The sequence below is a fragment of the Stomoxys calcitrans genome, chromosome 5, assembly GCF_963082655.1.
Source record: "Stomoxys calcitrans chromosome 5, idStoCalc2.1, whole genome shotgun sequence".
Classification (NCBI taxonomy): domain Eukaryota; kingdom Metazoa; phylum Arthropoda; class Insecta; order Diptera; family Muscidae; genus Stomoxys; species Stomoxys calcitrans.
Genome location: NC_081556.1, coordinates 147272122 through 147291449, shown reverse-complemented (window position 1 = coordinate 147291449; position 19328 = coordinate 147272122). Strand labels below are relative to the sequence as shown.

Below are 19328 nucleotides of genomic sequence, written 5' to 3'. Positions count from 1 at the left end.
TTGAGGTGGCGATCTTTGTCTAGCTTCTATAGGTGAGCAAGCTCGTTGCGGCCCAAAAGACCCATCGCCGCGCGAACGTGATGCCCATTGGTTATTTTAAGGTGCCAATAACTCGCCCTGTCGTATCGAGCATCATAGGCACTCCATTCTACTATCCGCAACCTGTCAGGTTTGAGTTGAGTGGGTCTGACTGGGCAGTTAAACAGGTGACGTTTGTCTTGTGGTCTCAGGTCACAATCGGGACACACATTCTGCATGTTGGCATCAATCCTTGCTCTGTAGGAGTTGAGGAGATTGCATCTGACGGATCGTAATTCAGCCAGAACTACTCGGGTTTGCCGGGGGAGGTCAATTCCCTCAAATGCCATGGGTAACGATCGTTCTCCAAGGACACAATTCACCCGGTAGCTATTCAACGCATCTGCTTCCGTGTCCGCATGAATGTTTTCAAGACCTGCTTGATAAGCCACTTGATCTAGAGGTTCTATCTTGTAGCGCTGAGCCTGTGGCTCTAGATCATGAAGATCCACCTTGAGGTTTCTGGGAGGTGTATACCTATTCAAAAGATAATGATTTGGATGGTCCCTGCGATAACAGCGCAGAAGTTATTGCTTAGGCAGCATGTAGTTATGTCTTCGCACGGGTAGGTTCTTTGTCTTCTGCGGAAGGTGATCCACTTGAGAACTGAAGAGACAGCCCGTTGCAGTTCGAAGAGCGACATTCTACTGATATGAATATTATTCCATTGCGTGTTACATAGCTGACCAGACCACACTGGCGCTGCATAACTTACCACTGACCGGCAGCCACTGCGGCTATAAGACTTAAGGCGATGGGAGAATGGGAGCAGCTCATACCATCGCGGTATAATCGAGGCGACGATAGAAAACCTGGAAGGATGGGAAGAGGTCTCCGATCGGATACCTGAGATGAACCTTGATGTCGAGTGCGAGATACTGCTGCCATCGACACATTCTTGGATTGACGGAACTCTAGTATTGTCATCTGGAAGATCATGTTACACGGATAGATCAAAGCTAGAGGACAGAGTGGGCCCGGGGGGTTTACATTGAGAACCCAGGGACTGAGATCTGTTTTAGACTGCCTGACCATAATACAGTCCTGTAGGCGGAGATCCGGGCGATCACGAAATGCGTGAAGTGGTGTAGTGCTAACGCGAGGACGTCGAGTGTGAACATCTTTACCGACAGTAAAATTGTCATAAGGGCAATAACAACCAGGACGGTAAGGTCACGAACAGTCTTGCAGTGTAAGAAGGAGATTAACGCCTTCTCTGAGGATGGCAAAATCCGCATCGTTTGGGTGCCGGGCCATAACGGAGTAAGGGCAAATGAAAGGGGAGACGATTTGGCGGTGAAGGCCAGAGGACTGCCGTCAATAGCCCCAAAACCCCTAAAAATAGGTTTATTTGACGATCTAGACAATATGGAACTCAAATGAAATGATAACGAATATGGTCAGAAAGTAGGAAGGGGGCGAACCCTCCAACGTTACCTCCAAAAACACCACCCAAAATCAAAAGTGGACCGTTATGGGTATCAAATGAATAGTATGCGGGAGTAGATAACGAATCTGGCATATAAATTCATGTCGAAGTATAGGGGGTCACCCGGACCCCACAAAAACTACCCGGTTTGTTTGTTCCGTGTATAGACCGAAAACCGGATTTTCTTAAAATTTTTATAGATTGTGCATGTTTGTCTGGAAGGAAATATAGGCTATATAATTTTTAGATATCGGGTGGAGGCGGACCCTCCCCCTCACCCCAAAAACGTCACCCATATCCGAAAGTGGTCCGATGGGCACAATAAGAGTATCAAATGAAAGGTATTGGAGACCAGAAAACGAATATGGTATTAAAATTTGGGTCCAAGTACCCAGCGGGCCCGGTAGCCGAATTCGGGCGCCCTGGTAGCCGAGTTCGGGCGCCCTGGTAGCGTGCTTGGATTCCCAGTGCCGAGGTCGTGGGTTCGATTCCCACTAGAAGCATTGGTCTCTCGCTACTGAGGTATCACAATGGACTTAAAATTGTCTAAGTGAGTCTGTAAAGGACTGCCACTCTTACCTAACCTAACCTACCCAGAGGGCATTCAACTCTACATGACGCTTTTCCTCCTGAAGATACGGATACGTCAATTGGGTTATTTGACCCATTATGACAATATGGGGCTCAAATGAAAGGTATTTGAGAGTAGAAAACGAATTTGATATCCAGTTTTGGAGCCAAGTATTTTGGGGTACGCCCTAAAGCACCCTCCAAACTAAACTTCATTTTTGTTGGGAATAAAGAACGAATTTGATATCTATTTTCAGTGCAAAGTGCGGTTGGCCGCCCCAGCCCCAAAACACCCTCCAAACGGTTCATATTTATAGGCTATGGTAATATGGGGCTCAAATTAAAGGGATTTGGAAGTGCATCACGAATTTGATATCCATATTTGAGTAGAAATGTCTGAGGTGCCATCCCTCCCCTAATGAGAACATTAATCTAAGGAAGAACATTACCACCAGGAACCGAGAAGGGGCAAATTCTCACACATCAATGAGTGCTTTCCGAATCAAGTTTAAACTCAATGATAAGGGACCTTTTTTATAGCCAAGTCCGAATGGACTTGCCGCAGTGCGACACCTCTTTGGGGAAAATCCTTTTAATGACCATGCATGGCATTGTACCTCGCAAATGTCGCCAACATTAAGAGGGAGTAAACACCGCTTTGTCCGATGTTCTCGCCAGGATTCGAACGCGTTCAGCGTCATAGGCTACAATGACACGAATTCGATATCCGCATTCTGGGCGAAGTGTCCCCACCCTAAAAAGATATTAGAGAGTTAAAGAAGGCGCAACGGAGCGGGCCCGGTCGGGCTAGTAATCTATAAAAATCAAATTTCATTTACAATTTTTATGAAAAAATATTTTGACAACATTTTAAAAAAAATCTAAATTAAAACACATATATAGTATTTAAAAAATGTTAATGATAGTTTAGATAATCAATGACATATTTAACCTTATCTACGGACATGTTTTTTTGGTTAATAACACATTAGTCATTATTACAACTGTTGGAATATGACATAACATCTATATATAATCAAAGGGACGTTGTCCATATCCTAGGTCATGTTATTAACCTTGTGTAACTTAAGTATATTTTATTAATGACTTATTTTTGTTTATTGCTCTTGTTGTATTTTACAAACTCATATGCAAATGTTTATATGAGGCAAACAATCAATGTCCTTTTGTCACATAGTGGCAGCGGAAGCGATTGAAACAAGGGCCTAATCGGTATCATTTGTTTTCCTTTTCAAAAAGTAATTTACCTTAGGAAAAAAAGAAAACATTTGTAATTCCAACAAAATTACCACAATGGACAGAGAAATGGTGGGTGACTTTCATGTAGCACAGACAGGTGAAGAAGAAAGACAGAAAGACATATCGTCGACCAATGAATAATTTATTGAAAAAGTAAAAGTCAAGTTTATAATTGAATTTTTTCACCTCCTCCCTTCCTCGCCCATTCAAGGACTATTAATCCTTCACATTGTACAAGGTCAATTTGCATACAGAGCCCAACACTTTTATTCAAGGGTTCAAGTCCACAAATGAATATGTGATTGAATTTGGCATTTGTTCTAAGGGATATAGATTCGTGTGCAGTTATGGTGAAAGCAACGTCCTAACGGCATTCTGTCATTTAAAATGTCAACAAAACATTTGCCAGAAGATATAGAAAACCATTTCTACATGTAATACAGACCACTTTCGGTCGAATTGAGCAATTGACTTGGTTATTTGTTTAGTTATCAATTATATTAACATTTTCTAAGCTTCATAAACATACAGAATTACATATTTGCAGTTAATGGCACTTTAAGGAACAAGGATAACTTTCAAATTCACAAATAGCCAAATGTTACAAATAAGAGAAAACGTAAAAAATGCTAACAAGTAAAAGCGTGCTGAGTTCGGCCGGACCGAATCTTATATACTTTCCACCATGAATCGCATTTGTCAAGTTCTTTGCCCGACACCTCTTTACAGGCAAACCAAGGATAGTGGATAAGAATTATGGACTCCATCACGGTCCATAATTCTTATCCACTATCCACTTGGTTTGGATTTTGGAATCCACAGTAAAAGTCATTGTCATTGGAGGCCAACGTAGCGCAGAGGTTGGCAAGTTTACCTATGACGCTGAACGCCTAAGTTCGAATGCTGGCGGGAACATCAGAAAGCATTTTCAGTGGTGGTTATTCCTTCTAAAGCTGGCGACATTCGTGAGGAACAATGCCATATGAAACAAGTAAAAAGGCATTAAGTTAACTTTGGATACCCACCAACTCGGGTATATATGAAAACCCCCTTTCGTCACAATCCGGTGAAAATTGTATAACTTATGCACCCAAATTCAACACGGATATTGAGTGGGCTAACAAATATAAGTCACTGTTGAATTTTGTATTTCAAATTTCAATAAAATCGGGTAATGAATAAAGCTTTTATGAGCTTCAGACCCTTACTCAGCACATCGGTTTATATGACAGCTATATCTAAATACAGTCCAATCTTTACCGTATTTGGGTCGGATTGCGGGTGGCCTAAAACTAATTACAGTTTCAAATTTCAGCGAAATCGGATAAAAAATAAAGCTTTTATTCGCTTCAGACCCTTTATCGGAATATCGGTCTATATGACAGCTATATCTAAATATAGTCCGATCTGAAGCATATTTGGGTCCAATGTTAGGACGCGTAAAACTATTGGGTTGCCCAAAAAGAAATTGCGGATTTTTCATATAGTCGGCGAAGACAAATTTTTCGCAGCTTGTGACTCTGTAATTGCATTCTTTCTTCTGTCAGTTATCAGCTGTTACTTTTAGCTTGCTTTAGAAAAAAAGTGTAAAAAAAGTATATTTGATTAAAGTTCATTCCAAGTTTTATTAAAAATGCATTTACTTTCTTTTAAAAATCCGCAATTACTTTTTGGGCAATCCAATACTTACTGTTACTACTTTCAGCGAAATTGGGTAAAAATTAAGCTTTTATGGGCTTCAGACGCTTAATCGGGAGATGGGTCTATATGGCAGATATATCTAAATTTAATCCGATCCGAACCATATATAGGACCTATGTTAGGAGGCGTAAAACTACTCAATGTTTCAAATTTCAGCGAAATCGATTAAAAATTAAACTTTTATGGGCCGTAGACCCTTTACTTTACAGCCTTAGAACCTTTATCGGAATATCGATCTGTATGGCAGCTATATCCAAATATGGTCCGATTTGGCCCGTTTAAGAACTTAACCAGCGTGCATCAAAAATACGTATCAGTGACAAATTTCTGCTCAATATCTCAATTTTTGAAGGCTGTAGAGTGATTACAGCAGATGGACGGACAGACTCACGGACATCGTCCAATCGTCTTAGAATTTTACGACGATCCGAAATATATATACTTTGTAGGGTCGGAAATTTATATTTCGATGTGTTGCAAATAGAAAGACTAGATGAATATACCCCCCATCTACGGTGGTGGGTATAAAAATGGTGTGGCAGCCATGTAACAACTTCTCCGCAAATAGATGTCGCACTGCGTCACGCCGCTAGGACTCGGCTATAAAAAAGGCCACTTATCATTGAGCTTGAGTTTGAATCGCTTAGTAATCATTGATGTGTGAGAAGTTTGCCCCTACTGGGCATGGGCAAATTTGCATAAGCACTAAAAGCCATTATTCACAATTTCAAATAAATCATACAACAATTGCGCCCTATAGGACCTCAAGAAGTAAAATCGGGAGAAATCGGTTTATATGGGAGCTTTATCCGGTTTTAGACCGATTCAGGCTGCACTTGTCACATATTTTGGATATCATAGGAGAATCCATTATACAAAATGTTAGCCAAATTCATTAAGAATTGGATTTGGCGCAAGAAGTATAATCGGGAGCTCGGTTTATATGGGAGCTATATCAGGTTTTAGACCGATTCAGGAACGTATGGTTGAGATTATAGAAGAAGTTATTTTACAAATTTTTATCAACTTTTTATCTTTAGCCACTAGCTGCGCTCTATATAGAGACTGAAAAAGTAGAATCGGGAGATCGGTTAATGTGGGTGCTATATCAAAACATGGCCCTGCACGGGATAACTATGTGCTCCACACAGGCTGGAACTTTGAGCTCCGCTCTGTGTGGTGTTTATTGTTATCACGTTAGCTGTGAGCTACCGGGCTCGTACACAGCAGAAACCTGCTGTGTACTGCAAAGACACATAGATCAGCAATATTCAGCCCTTCACGATAGCGTTGATGCCAAGTCACACGCATTCAGTGTTGCCGTTTTGGGCTTTGGATTTGTAAACTTAAGAATTTGGTCGGATGGACGCCCCAAATCGATTTTGGTAGATTTTCAATGTAATCAAATTTTTATTTAGAAAAAAATTTTTATAAAATTTTTTGTCTTTGGGAAATTGTTAAAAAAAAATTTGTCGTTTTTAAGAAAATATCAAAATTTTGTCTTTAGAGTAAATTTTGAAGAAATTTTAACTTGTAGTCGGCTAGTTGAAAATTTTTTAGGTTTTTTGAACATTGTGGTCGGAAATTAATTTCTGTTGTGGCAACACTGCACGCATTATTATTCCCTAGCTGGTATATTCATTTAGCCATTTCATTTGCAACACATCGAAATATCCATTTCCGCCATATAGACCAATCTGCCGATTAAGGGTGTAAAACCCATAGTGGCTGCATTTATTATCCGATTTCGGTGAAATTTAAAATAGTGAGTTTTTTAAAGGCTCGCGATATGTGACTTAAAAATGGTTCAGATCTCACTATATTTATGGATGGCTGTCATGTAGACCGATCTCCCGCGATTTAGAATCAGAAACCCATAATATAGACCGACCTAAATACCATAAAAGACGCAGTTATAATTCGATTTGGGCCGAATTTGTGACATGTATTAAGCCTCCTGTCACCTGACCTGAATATGTTCCAAATCAGACTTTATTTAGATGTAGCTGCCCATCTTCATATCATATAGACCCATCTTCGAATTTAGGGTCTTAATTCCATAAAAAGCGGATTTATTGCCTGATTTCGCTGAAATTGTGACTTGTACAGGAATTCTCAGTAACTGAATCAAATATGATTCAGACGAGCCTCTATTTAGATATAACTATGGATATGGAAGTGGAGTTATAATAAACCAGTAACGAAAGGCAAAAGTCTAGTCAGACTTTTATTTTACATACCTATTGAAATATTGAATGGAACTACAGCCTTAAAAGGCCATGTCGGATGAAAGATATTTATGGGAGCTATATCTAAACCACTTTTAATGAAATTTTTAGTTGAATTTTTGAAATTAGGACGTTGCATAAAACATCTCATGCTAACTTTTGTAAAGATCGGACAAAATCTGTGGCTTCTACAGTCCTACAATGCCTTATCAGATGAAAGATGGATATGGAAGCTATATCTAAATCTGATTTAATGAAATTTTGCACACGTATAAGAACGTCATAGGCGCCCCGTTAGCCGAGTTGGTAGCGTGCTGGGATTACCAGTACAGGGGTCGTGGGTTCGATTCCCGCCAGAAGCCTTGGTCTGTCGCTACACATCACAATGGACTTAAAATTGTCTAAGTGAATCTGTAAAGGACTGCCACTCTTACTTAATCTAACCTAAGAACGTCAAATAAAACACCTCATGCTAAATTTTGTAAAGATCGCAACAAAAATGTGGCTTCAACAGTCTTAAAAGTCCATATGGGATGAAAGGTATATATGGGAGCTATATAAATCTGAACCGATTTTTTCCAAAATCAAAGTGCCAAAGAAGTGACATGTGCAAAATTTCATGGCAATCGGCCAATAAATGCGACCTGTACCTTGATCACAAGAATTTATGGACAGACAGACAGACGGACATAGCTAAATCGAAACAGGAAGTGATTCTAAGCCGATCGGTATACTTAACAATGGGTCTGGCTCTTCTCCTTCTTAGCGTTGCAAACAAATCCACAAACTTATAATACCCTGTACCACAGTGGTGGTGTAGGGTATAAATAGAAGTTATTATAAAATATGATGTATCCAAGATGGTGGGTATCCACACATTTTGGCTCGTTTTCTAATTTTTTAATTGTCATAAGTTTTAATTTCACATTTTTCTACACAATATATGCAGATGACTAATCTAAATTCTTAAACTTATACGGAGGATGTGAGTTAAACTCTTATTCATTATGAATTTTAAGGCTTTTTGAGTCATCGAAAACTTCTTTTATTCATATAAGATTGCTTCTTTAAATTATTTTATCTATTATCTTTTAAAATTATTGTTTTAGTTTCTTGAAGAGTTTAATTTTTAACGTAATCGCTGTATTTGTGTAATTTTTGTTTTGTTTCTCATACATGACAATCAATATTTTTAAATTGCCACTTGCAGAGATGTTAATTAAATATTTCCACAAAACAAACACTCATTCCATTGTTGTCGTTGTAAAACTTACTCTCTTGTAAATGACACGATATATTATTATCCTTGCGATTTGAGCGTTTTGGAAAACGTTTTCACAAATCCAAAACAATGTAAACATTTTCCACGCCAGATATCCGCAAAGTCATACAAGGCTATAGTATATCGATTTACTATTATGAGACCATAATATCAATTTAATAAATTCTTTTTTTTTTGTTTCATATGCTACGGTGATACTTTTGCTGTGACTCGCTGATCCGGTGTTCATGACATCATTTGTGGTTTAGCCACTTTTGATGTTAACCGTAGGACAAATGAAAATAAACTGTTTGCACGCCACTAAAACTACTCAACACCAAGCGAAAGGAATCGCTTTTTTGTGTGTTTTCGAGGTGGCCAAATCGTTTTTACTCGTATGAGTATATAAAGTGATTGGTTGATGGGGTCTCTTCCACCCATAGCACCACCTTTTTACTTTACTTTTGTATGAGATCGCGTGTAGGTGGTCAATGTTTAGAGTTATGTGTGGAATAATCATATACACATGGACACTGATTTACTTCCTGGCTTTGTGTTTTTTAGCGCACAGTCGACATTTTTAGTTCAATTGCAGAAATGTAATTAAAAAATTTAAGAAAATTAAGGTTTTCTATGCGTTCAGAAGTCAAATTGGGAAGAAGAATTATATGGCGTTTGGCAATGCCGATAAATCCCCTTTCTGATATTCGAACTTCCCAAGGACTACTTATACACTTATCTTTAGGGAGTTTTTGGCCAATATCTTTATTTTTAACTAGCCGAACCGGGCCCGCTGCGCCTTCTTTAACTCTCCAATATTTTTTTAGGGTGGGGATACTTCGCCCTGAATGTGTGTATTGAATTCTTGCCATTGTAGCCTATGTCCGTCTATAAGGCAACAGGATTTAAACGGCTCCGTTTAAATCCTGTTGATGACATTGGACAAAATTGAAAGCGGTGGTGATCCCCTCTTAATGCTGACGACATTTGCCATGCATAATCATGTGAAAAATTCTCCCCAAAGAGGTGTCACACTGCGGCACACCATTTGGACTCGGACTAAAAAAAAGTCTCTTATCATTAAGGTGTAAACTTGAATCAAAAAGCTTTCATAATGTGTAAAAAGTGTGCTCCTTCTCGGTTCCTGGGTAAATTTTTACTCCACTCCCAAATACCTTTCTTTTGAGTTTTAGAGAGACAATTGGCCCTAAATGTAAATAAATGCTTCGTGCTCTACTTTCAAATACATTTTATATGAGCCCCATAATGGCATGATCGGACTTTGTCTCGAAAATGAGTATCAATTTCCCGAAAATCTATCGATTTAATCATCAAGTAGCTTTGTTATAAAAGGAAGGTATTTTCGGGTCAGGCAGTTTCCCTTTCGTTTGAGCTCTATATTGTCGTGATTGGTCTATATACCCATTTGGCGGGTTTTGGACGGCCCCCGAGGCACCCCAACAATAGAAACCATGTTTTGTGTTGACTGTGAGAGTTCAAAAAAATATTTCGAACGAATCGCAATACCAATCTACGAGATCTGATGTTTTTAAAAATTAGGGTAATGAGAAGTGCTTTTTAGGAGAGGGATGGCACTCAAGACATTTCGACTCAAATATAGTTATCAAATTTGGGCTGCACTCTCAAATCCATTTAATGCGAGCCCCATATTGTCATGGTCGGAAAATATGAACTATTTCCAGGCGGCCATCGGCACTTTGCCCTGAAAATAGATATCAAATTCGTTCTTTACTCCCAAATACCGTTGATTTGAGCCCCTTATTGCCATAGTCGGAAATGATGTTCAATTTAGGGGCTGCTTTAGGGCCAAAACTGGATATCAAATTCATTTTCTACTCTCAAATACCTTTCATTTGAGTCCCATATTGTCATATGGCCCATTATGACATATTGTCATATGACCCATTATGACAATATGGACAATATTAACTTATTTGACGTATTTTCAGAGGGAAAAGCGCCACCTAAGTTTGAACGTTAATTGTATATTCGTAATCTACTCCTAAATACCTTTCATTTGAGCCCCATATAGCCACAGTCGGCTATATGCCAGTTTGGGGGTATTTGGGGGAGGGGCGACCTCCCATTACTTGGACCTAATTTTTTCATGCCATATTTGTAATCTACTGCCGAATACTTTTCATTTGAGTCTCATATTCACATGAATGTCGAATATATCGTTTTAGAGGAGTTTTGGGTTTGGGGCGGCCGGCCCGCTGGGTACTTGGAACCAAATTTTAATACGATATTCGTTTTTCTCCTTTCATTTGATACCCATATTGTGCCTATCGGTCCCCTTTGGGTTTTGGGTGGCGTTTTTGCGGTAAAGGGGAGGTTCGCCCCCCGCCGATAACAAAACTGTAAAATTTAGTTTCTATTTCCACCTTCCACCCAAACATTCGTTTCTTGGGTGTAGAGTAATACAATTTTTGTTTTCAAATCTCATCATTTGACATTTTTATACCCTCCACCATAAGATGGGGGGTATACTAATTTCGTCATTCTGATTGTAACTACTCGAGACCCCATAAAGTATATATATTCTTGATCGTCGTGAAATTTTATGTCGATCTAGCCATGTCCGTCCGTCCGTCTGTCTGTCGAAAGCACGCTAACTTCCGAAGGAGTAAAGCTAGCCGCTTGAAATTTTGCACAAATACTTCTTATTAGTGTAGGTCGGTTGGTATTGTAAATGGGCCATATCGGTCTATGTTTTGATATAGCTGCCATATAATCCGATCTTGGGCCTTGACTTCTTGAGCCTCTAGAGTGCGCATTTCTTATCCGATTGGAATGAAATTTTGCACGACGTGTTTTGTTGCGATATCTAACAACAGTGCCAAGTATGGTTCAAATCGGTCCATAACCTTATATAGCTGTCATATAAACCGATCTTGGGTCTTGACTTCTTGAGTCTCTAGAGGGCGCAATTCCTATCCGATTTGAATGAATTTTTGCACGTAGTATTTTGTTATGATATCCAACAACTGTGCCAAATATGGTTCAAATCGGTTCATAACCTTATAAAGCTGTCATATAAACAGATCTGGGGACTTGACTTCTTGAGCTTCTTGAGGGCGCAGTTACTATCCGATTTGGCTGAAATTTCGCAAGACGTTTTTTATTGTTACTTTCAACAACTATGTCAAATAAAGTACAAGCCGGTTCATAACCTGATATAGCTGTCATATAAACCGATCTGGGATCTTGACTTCTTGAACCTCTGGAGGTCGCAATTATTATCCGATTTGCCTGAAATTTTGTACGACGGATTCTTTCATGACCATCAACATACGTGTTTATTATGGTCTGAATCGGTCCATAGCCCGATGCAGCTCCCATATAAATCGATCTCTCTATTTTACTTTTTGAGCTCACAAAGAGCGCAATTCTTATTCGAATTGGCTGACATTTTACACAGGTCTCCAACATATAATTTAATTGTGGTCCAAACCGGACCATATCTTGATAACGCTCTAATAGCAGAGCAAATCTTTTCTTATATCCTGTTTTGCCTAAGAAGAGATGCCGGGAAAAGAACTCGACAAATGCGATCCATGGTGGAGGGTATATAAGATTCGGCCCGGCCGAACTTAGCACGCTTTAACTTGTTTTAAATTAATTTCATAGTGAATGTAAAACACCTCTAATGTACTCACACACATACAACAAAAGTCAAATGTCACTAGAAAGTCCAGTCAACTTGCACAAAGTCCTTCAACCTTTTCTATTCCTTTTCAACTCGCATAGATTGTTAGAAAAATAAAAAAAAAAAAACAACCACCGCCAGGGAGTGTGTGAGTGGGGTTTGTCATTGTCGAGATTGTGGATTGTTTCAAAACATGATACAACACTATTTTTAGATTTTCCTATTGTAGTGCTGGAAAGACAAGAAAATCTATACTCGATTAATAAAAACTCAAGTAAGAGCTCTAAACAAATAAAAACGAAACTCATCATGGTCATTGTGGTCGACACATAGGGACACCTATACAATGATAAAAGCAAATTTCTTCACATAAAAGAATGGCCACTAAATTGAAGGAAAATGCTAAACATCTAAAGGTTGTTTTTATACCCACTTCTGAAGAGTGGAGGTAAATTCATTTTATCATTCCGTTTGCAACTCCTCAAAATATACACTTCAGTAAAATTCAAAGACGATTATATAATGTCCGTTCATTCGACAGTCTTTTATAGTCATGGTAGTCTTAAAAACTAAGATATAGAGCTGATACTTTGTACTGATATTTTTCCATGCAAATGCAAATATGCCCAGAGAGTCCCTAGGACATATGCTCCGAAAGACTGACAGGAGACAGGTTATTTGTATCCAAGCCCGGCAGGGCAAGTTTTTCACACCAAAGGCCTACGGACTACTATAAGCCTTATGTATTGTGGATACCAAGTACATACCGATACCTCTTTGAAGAGAAGTTTCTCCATAGACAGATTTATTTTAAATACAAGCTTTATCAAACACAGGCCATATGAACCGATCTCCCGACTTAACTACTTTAACTTATAAACTTTTCTCATACGCAAAAAAACACCGTTTTTTTGTATTTTTTCCTATTGTTACAAACGATATCCTTAATTACAGATAGTATAAACGAATTATATAGCTCACATTATGTGTCACAAGATGGATAACTACAGGATAACCAACAACAATTCTGGCATAACTCGCCGATTCATTTCTTATTAAATTACATAGATTGCATGCTATGAAGGACAGCTATGGGGTGAACGACATCATATTTGTTGAGAACAAAAATGATGTTAGAAACAAATATGGGTATATTGCTAATGATGTTGGAAAATTGATAGAAAAACCAAATATAACAGAAGCGTTTGTCATCAGGCCGAAACTTACAGGGCCTAATTTTGCATGACCATCCTTTTGAGAATTAGAGGTTGCGATAGTGCTGACTGTCAACAATTGCTGTTTTGTTCTTTATTATATGTTGTCACATGATATCGATAAAAGTACGACTCTCCTCTGCTGTCTTAAATCTCAACTGAGTTTTGACCAGTGACTCCTATCATTGGTATAGCTTCTAGTTGCTTCATCTGCTAAGTATATTTTTAAATGTATTCTGCTCTACGATATCTGCTTTTTAGAAAACGGAATGGCTAAATTGCATCATATAAGATCATATAAGTTCCTGACTGTTATAAAGTCTTGTCGATGAAGGGCTTCGATATCTACTTTAAGTTCCACAGGTCAATAAGCCTGTTTCGGCTTATGAGGCCGATCGCAGCGTGTGCCAAAAACTCGCCTTGTCATATCGAGTAGAGCAGGTGCCGGCCGGCTTCTCACTAATACTCTCCATTCGAAACCGCCGATTGGTCAAGCCAGTGTCCGGCAATAGCGGAGAGGCATATATATATAGTCCTTTCTTATTTTTGGACTACTGTAGCAGTTTGAAATGGCTAACAGGAAGCCTAATAGTTCCCAATTCTCTTTTTTTTTTCACTCTACAGTCTTACTTCCCCTCCGTAGTATGAGGGTATACTAATCTACTTCACTTTACTGTGTTTATTTTCTAGGAGAAATCTTGATGTGGTGAAAAACAATTACATATATGTCTATGGAGCCAAGTGAACTTGCCGTTCGGAGCTATTGTGAGGGTAAAATATCCATTCCCGTGAGATGTTTTCTCCTCACAACCGTGATGAAACGACAAGGATACTTGGATCCACTTTGACATGCCTTTTTTTAGTGTCTCTTTTGGGCATGATTTCATGTTTTTATTCGCTCATGGCGGGAGGTTTTGGTTCCGAATTGCCGTATTATTGTTACCTTCCCGCCATGCGGTTATTGTGGTATGTATGCATGTGGTTATTGTGGTATGTATGGTCTACGCATGCCATTGAGTGGACATATCCACCGGCTCAAATTAAAAATCTTGCCCAAGGAAGTTTCGATTTCACAAATATGGCCAGCAAGGAATGCCCACTCAATGCCATTTGTAGAAAGTGTGCCTGGAAAGAAGAAATCTAATAAAACAGCTAGCAATCGAGATTTATAGTTGCTTGCCTTCATGCGAAAAGCTGAGTTCTTTTTTATTTTGGTTATGCAATAATTCCACATCTCAATTGTTAACACAGATGTGATTTATTCCAAAATCTTAAAACTATGTTTTATTTGATCCGATATTACCCACATAAACAAAGAAAAAAACAGTATTATAAGAATGAAAATACAAATATAAAAAAACATTTGAAGAACATAAGATGTGAAACAAAGTTTATTTCTAAAACTATTTTGACATTTTAATTTGTGCCATTTGCCAGATTTTGTTGTTGTGTAATGACACTACCACTCTTAATTGTACCATGAGTCTAACCTAACATTAGCATGAATCCCTCTCCAAAAGGTTGCAAAGAGGCTGGATCTGCCAGATTGCGGATTTTTTAAAAGAAAGTAAATGCATTTTTAATAAAACTTAGAATGAACTTTAATCAAATATACTTTTTTTAAACTTTTTTCTAAAGCAAGCTAAAAGTGACAGCTGATAACTGACAGAAGAAAGAATGCAATTACAGAGTCACAAGCTGTGAAAAATTTGTCAACGCCGACTATATGAAAAATCCGCAATTACTTTTTGGGCAACCCAATACAATCTGGCAGATCCAGCCTCTTCCAGTGTAAACTTTTCCAAACTACTTGATAGGCTGTTTAATCTATAAGGTCATTTTTAATACCATACACCACTAATGTGGTACAGGGTATTATAACTTAGTGCATTTATTTGTAGCACCCAAAAGTAAAAGAGATAGACCCATTTATAAGTATACCGATCAACTCAGAATCACTTTCTGATTCGATTTAGCTATGTCCGTCTGTCCATCATAATTTTTGTACAAACTACTGGTCGCTATTTTAGTCCGATCGCCTTCAAATCTGGTACAGGCATGTTTTTCGGCCTAGAGACAAAGCCTTTAAATATTGGAAAAATCGGTTCAGATTTGGATATTCGTCCGATTCGCAGTAATAATGCAATAAAATGGTCATTTGGTAACCAATTCTCTCAAAATTTGTTAGCAAGGATTTTCTCTTGACTCTTGACATTATTGGTGAATATCAGAGAAATCCGCTCTCGGCTCGATACCACTGATTGTCCGCGACTGCCGTTGCAGCTACTCCGTATAGAGCATTTCACCATCCGCAACCCGGTCGCTCGAAGCTAAGCTTCTCGTGACAGCGATGAAAACCACACAGATCGGACCCCAAAGTTCCTGTCTGTGGTGCTCACAGCTATCCACTTGCTGGGCTACGGTGCGCTACGGTGACCTGCCGTAGTGTTGATGATGAAATATGCATATTTATCCTATGTATATCATTAAACAAATCCATTTTGTCCTCATCAATACTTGAGGACAACGTTAAGTTAAAATAAAAATCATTAAAAAACAAAAGATGAAATGTGAAAAGTTACTCCTAAAATAAATATGGATTTATATTTGACTAGTCATTGGTCATTCGAAATTACAAGGAGTACGGCAGAAGAACAAACATTTTACAACCGTTTTCAGGGTCAAAATACTATGGTGGTAACATGCAATGTGACCAGCAAAAGTAATTAACTATTCGATTTCAAATGTAGTGTCTCTTAAATAAATTATCAACAATTAATAAAACAAAATGGACTAAAAAAAAGCATTGACGAATTGCTTGAGGTAAGGGAATATAGTAAAATGACGACAAAGACGGTATTGTTGTGTTATAAAACTTCCATTAAGTTTTCATGAACTCCCATAAAATGTACGCAAGGAAATGACCTCATGTGTGGTTGGAAAACCAAGAAAATAAGTGAGTTGAGTAAACATAACTGACATTATTTCATAATTCAATTGTTCCAGCTCGGTTGAAAACATACAAATTCATTAATATTTTTAATGACCATGTATTTGTTATTCGAAACACCGTTTATAAAACTTAGCACATAATTAAAGGAAATTCAACGTTAATTGGAGGAGCGGCTTTATTACAAAAAAAAAAGAATCTTACATCTATACAAAACAAGGTGGAGTCTTACGACCTTTAACACGCACATTTTAAAACCAAGTCACATAACAGTTAATTAACAAAAGGCAGGTCAATAACATGTGTTAGTGGAACACAATTACGAATCATTTTACATGTTGAAGGCCATAACAACAAGGACGAAGTTTATTAAAACTTCTCATGAAACAAAAAAATTGCCGTTATTGTCGCCATATTCACCACATCACATTTTGAAAGTGCAACCCTGTGTATTGATTGAATTTGTTTTTGTATTTTTTCTGGGTGGGTGGTGAATACTGCGCTTCCAGTCAGCTGTTTAATGACAGATGACAGTCACATGACGAGCTTGGATCGATAATTTTTTCACTCACGGGGTTTTTTCGAAACAAAATTTCACAAAAGAAATAAAAACAGATTTTTATAAAGGATGCGCATGTTTGTGAATTTTTTGTTAGAATTATGCAAACACATGGCATCCCAGCTGGTATCCATTAAAGGGCAATTTTCAAATGCAGCTTTGCCAGCAAAAAACTCAAAATGAACCACAAAATAAAATTATCTGCTATGCAAGGCACTGTTTTCTTTTCTTGTAACAGGTGTTCCCTTTCTTCCTTTTGTATGTTTTTTTGTTTTACCGAACAAAAACTGATCGCGTATTTCTTTGTCTTTTGTATGTTTTTTCACTTTTTTACAAATGACCCTGCACTTAACATGGGTTTTTGTTTTTATATTGCAATGTCGTTTGTCGTCGTAGTCGTCACTAAGGAAACTTTCCTTGGTAGAGGTTTAGTTTTTATGTATGGGGGGTTTTCTTTCGCCCATTCTTTTGCTTGGAAACACTTCACTTACATTTTATGAAGCTTTTCAACGGCAATCGCAGATTAAACGTATTGTTTATATTTTTTGTTTGTCAAACCGTATTTGTGACCGAGATTGTGCGGAAAAATTGCGTTGAATTTAATTTTTTCGCCACAAAAATCAATCGACGACGACCCAAGACCAAAAAAACTCAACATACAAATTTTTTTCTGTATAAATGACAAGCTAGCCGATTCACGTGATTTTTTTTCGATTTTTAACGACAATAATCGATTATTCGACTAATCGATAAACTCATAAATCGGATTGTCGACTTTTTGTGTAAAAAATCAAAAACTCTAAGTCGACTTTTAGTAGACAAAAACAAATCTAATAGCCCGTTTGTCGATGTCGAAAAAGAAGTCAAAAAGAATTGAAGCAGAGGCGCACAAAGTTATGAGGTGCGCATCAACGCTAGCGTAAAGAAAAATTTTAGTTTTGTACACCCCTGAATTGAAGACAATCCTCTGATACAGACTCGTCAATAGAGACAGTTTTAAGTGTTAAGCTCATTACATAGAAAAATGTATTTATTTGTTGAAACAGGTCATAATATTTGGAAACCAACAAGTCGGCTTCTTCGTTTATTTGAAGTTGAATTTCAATGGTTAAAAAGAAAGTTAGTCAACGTTTCTGCTTCTGCAAAGCAAGATAGAAGAATTGTTGCCAAGTTGGACCCAGAAAGCGCATTTATCAACCGAAAATTATTTTGGGCAACATATAATAGCCAAAATTAGACAAGTTTTCTGCTTCTGCAAAGCAAACGAGAAGAATTGTTGCAGTGTTGGACCTTGAAAGCGTATCTAATATGACTTCCACTACGAGTTTGATATTTGGTCGAAATTGGTTTAGATTCAAATATACAGACCCAAGATATATTAATTTACAGATAGTGGCAGTTGCCCAACATCAACATATTGAGTGCACTATCTATCAAAATCAGTGATTAGTGCAACTCTGACTGTGTATACTACTAGTTCGCGCCATTTTTCGTTGTTTGTGTATGTTTTGGTTCTCAACTATAATACACACACACACAACCAAAACTCGTTGACAGATAGTGCACTTCGCGAGAAAAAATTTTACCCAGCTGTTTACGTTACACTACCTGGTAAATGTGTCATGATACAGACCTGTTCCGGGTTTCGAATTCGCAAAACGCAAAAGATAACATTGCGTATATTTTCCAAACCTTACAATTTTAAAATTTGAAATCACTTCAGGTTAGAAATTTAAATAAAGTATTCATTTAAACTTTTATCTGGCAAGTTTTGCAAGAATTAAGATAAAGAAATTCTTTAGTCTTACGTTTTAAAAACCCGGAACATTCCTGATAGCTCCCATATACTATATGCTCGTCCGATTTGCACTAATATTGCAATAATGTGGTCACTTGTCAACCGATCCTCAAGAAATTTGGTATAAATAATTCTGTAAATCTCTACCTAATTTCATCAAAGTCGGTGCAGATTTCAATATAGCCCCTACAAAATATATCGGTAAAAGTGCAGTTTACACCCAATATGTGACCCCAAAATCAATTTATATGTTTGGAGCACGGCTTGTTACCCTGGGTTTACTACGTGGAGGCGGTAGTCAAATCTTAAACCCCTTCAGAAGAGTTATTATCGTGAAAACCGATTCACCTCACAGAACTGGGAATTTTTGTTGAGTTACCACTTCTTATTGCTTTGGAGAAATAAATTGTGGGAAATGTTTTTGTTAATATTTTTTTCTCCAAAAATGAAAATTTTTTTTTGTGAAAAGGCCTTTCTTGATTTTTTATAAAAATTCATCCCAAAATAAGGCTCCAAATCAAGGCGGATTTAAAAAGGCCAGTTTTGACTTTATTAATATGTCAGATTCTCTTTGCTGTTATCTTCTTTCTCGCATATTCTCTGCTCATAT

The 19328-nt window shown here is 37.8% G+C and overlaps 1 protein-coding gene across 1 annotated transcript in view; it reads right to left on the bottom strand.

Annotated features, from left to right (window-relative positions):
* LOC106085191 (V-type proton ATPase subunit C) overlaps positions 1 to 17590 on the bottom strand; it is a 41280-nt gene extending 23690 nt beyond the window's left edge. Inside the window, exon 1 of the mRNA XM_013249297.2 lies at positions 17412 to 17590. The gene's annotated coding sequence lies outside the window, so the exon portion shown is untranslated. The remainder of the gene's footprint in view (positions 1 to 17411) is intronic.
* Between the last annotated feature and the right edge of the window lie 1738 nt (positions 17591 to 19328).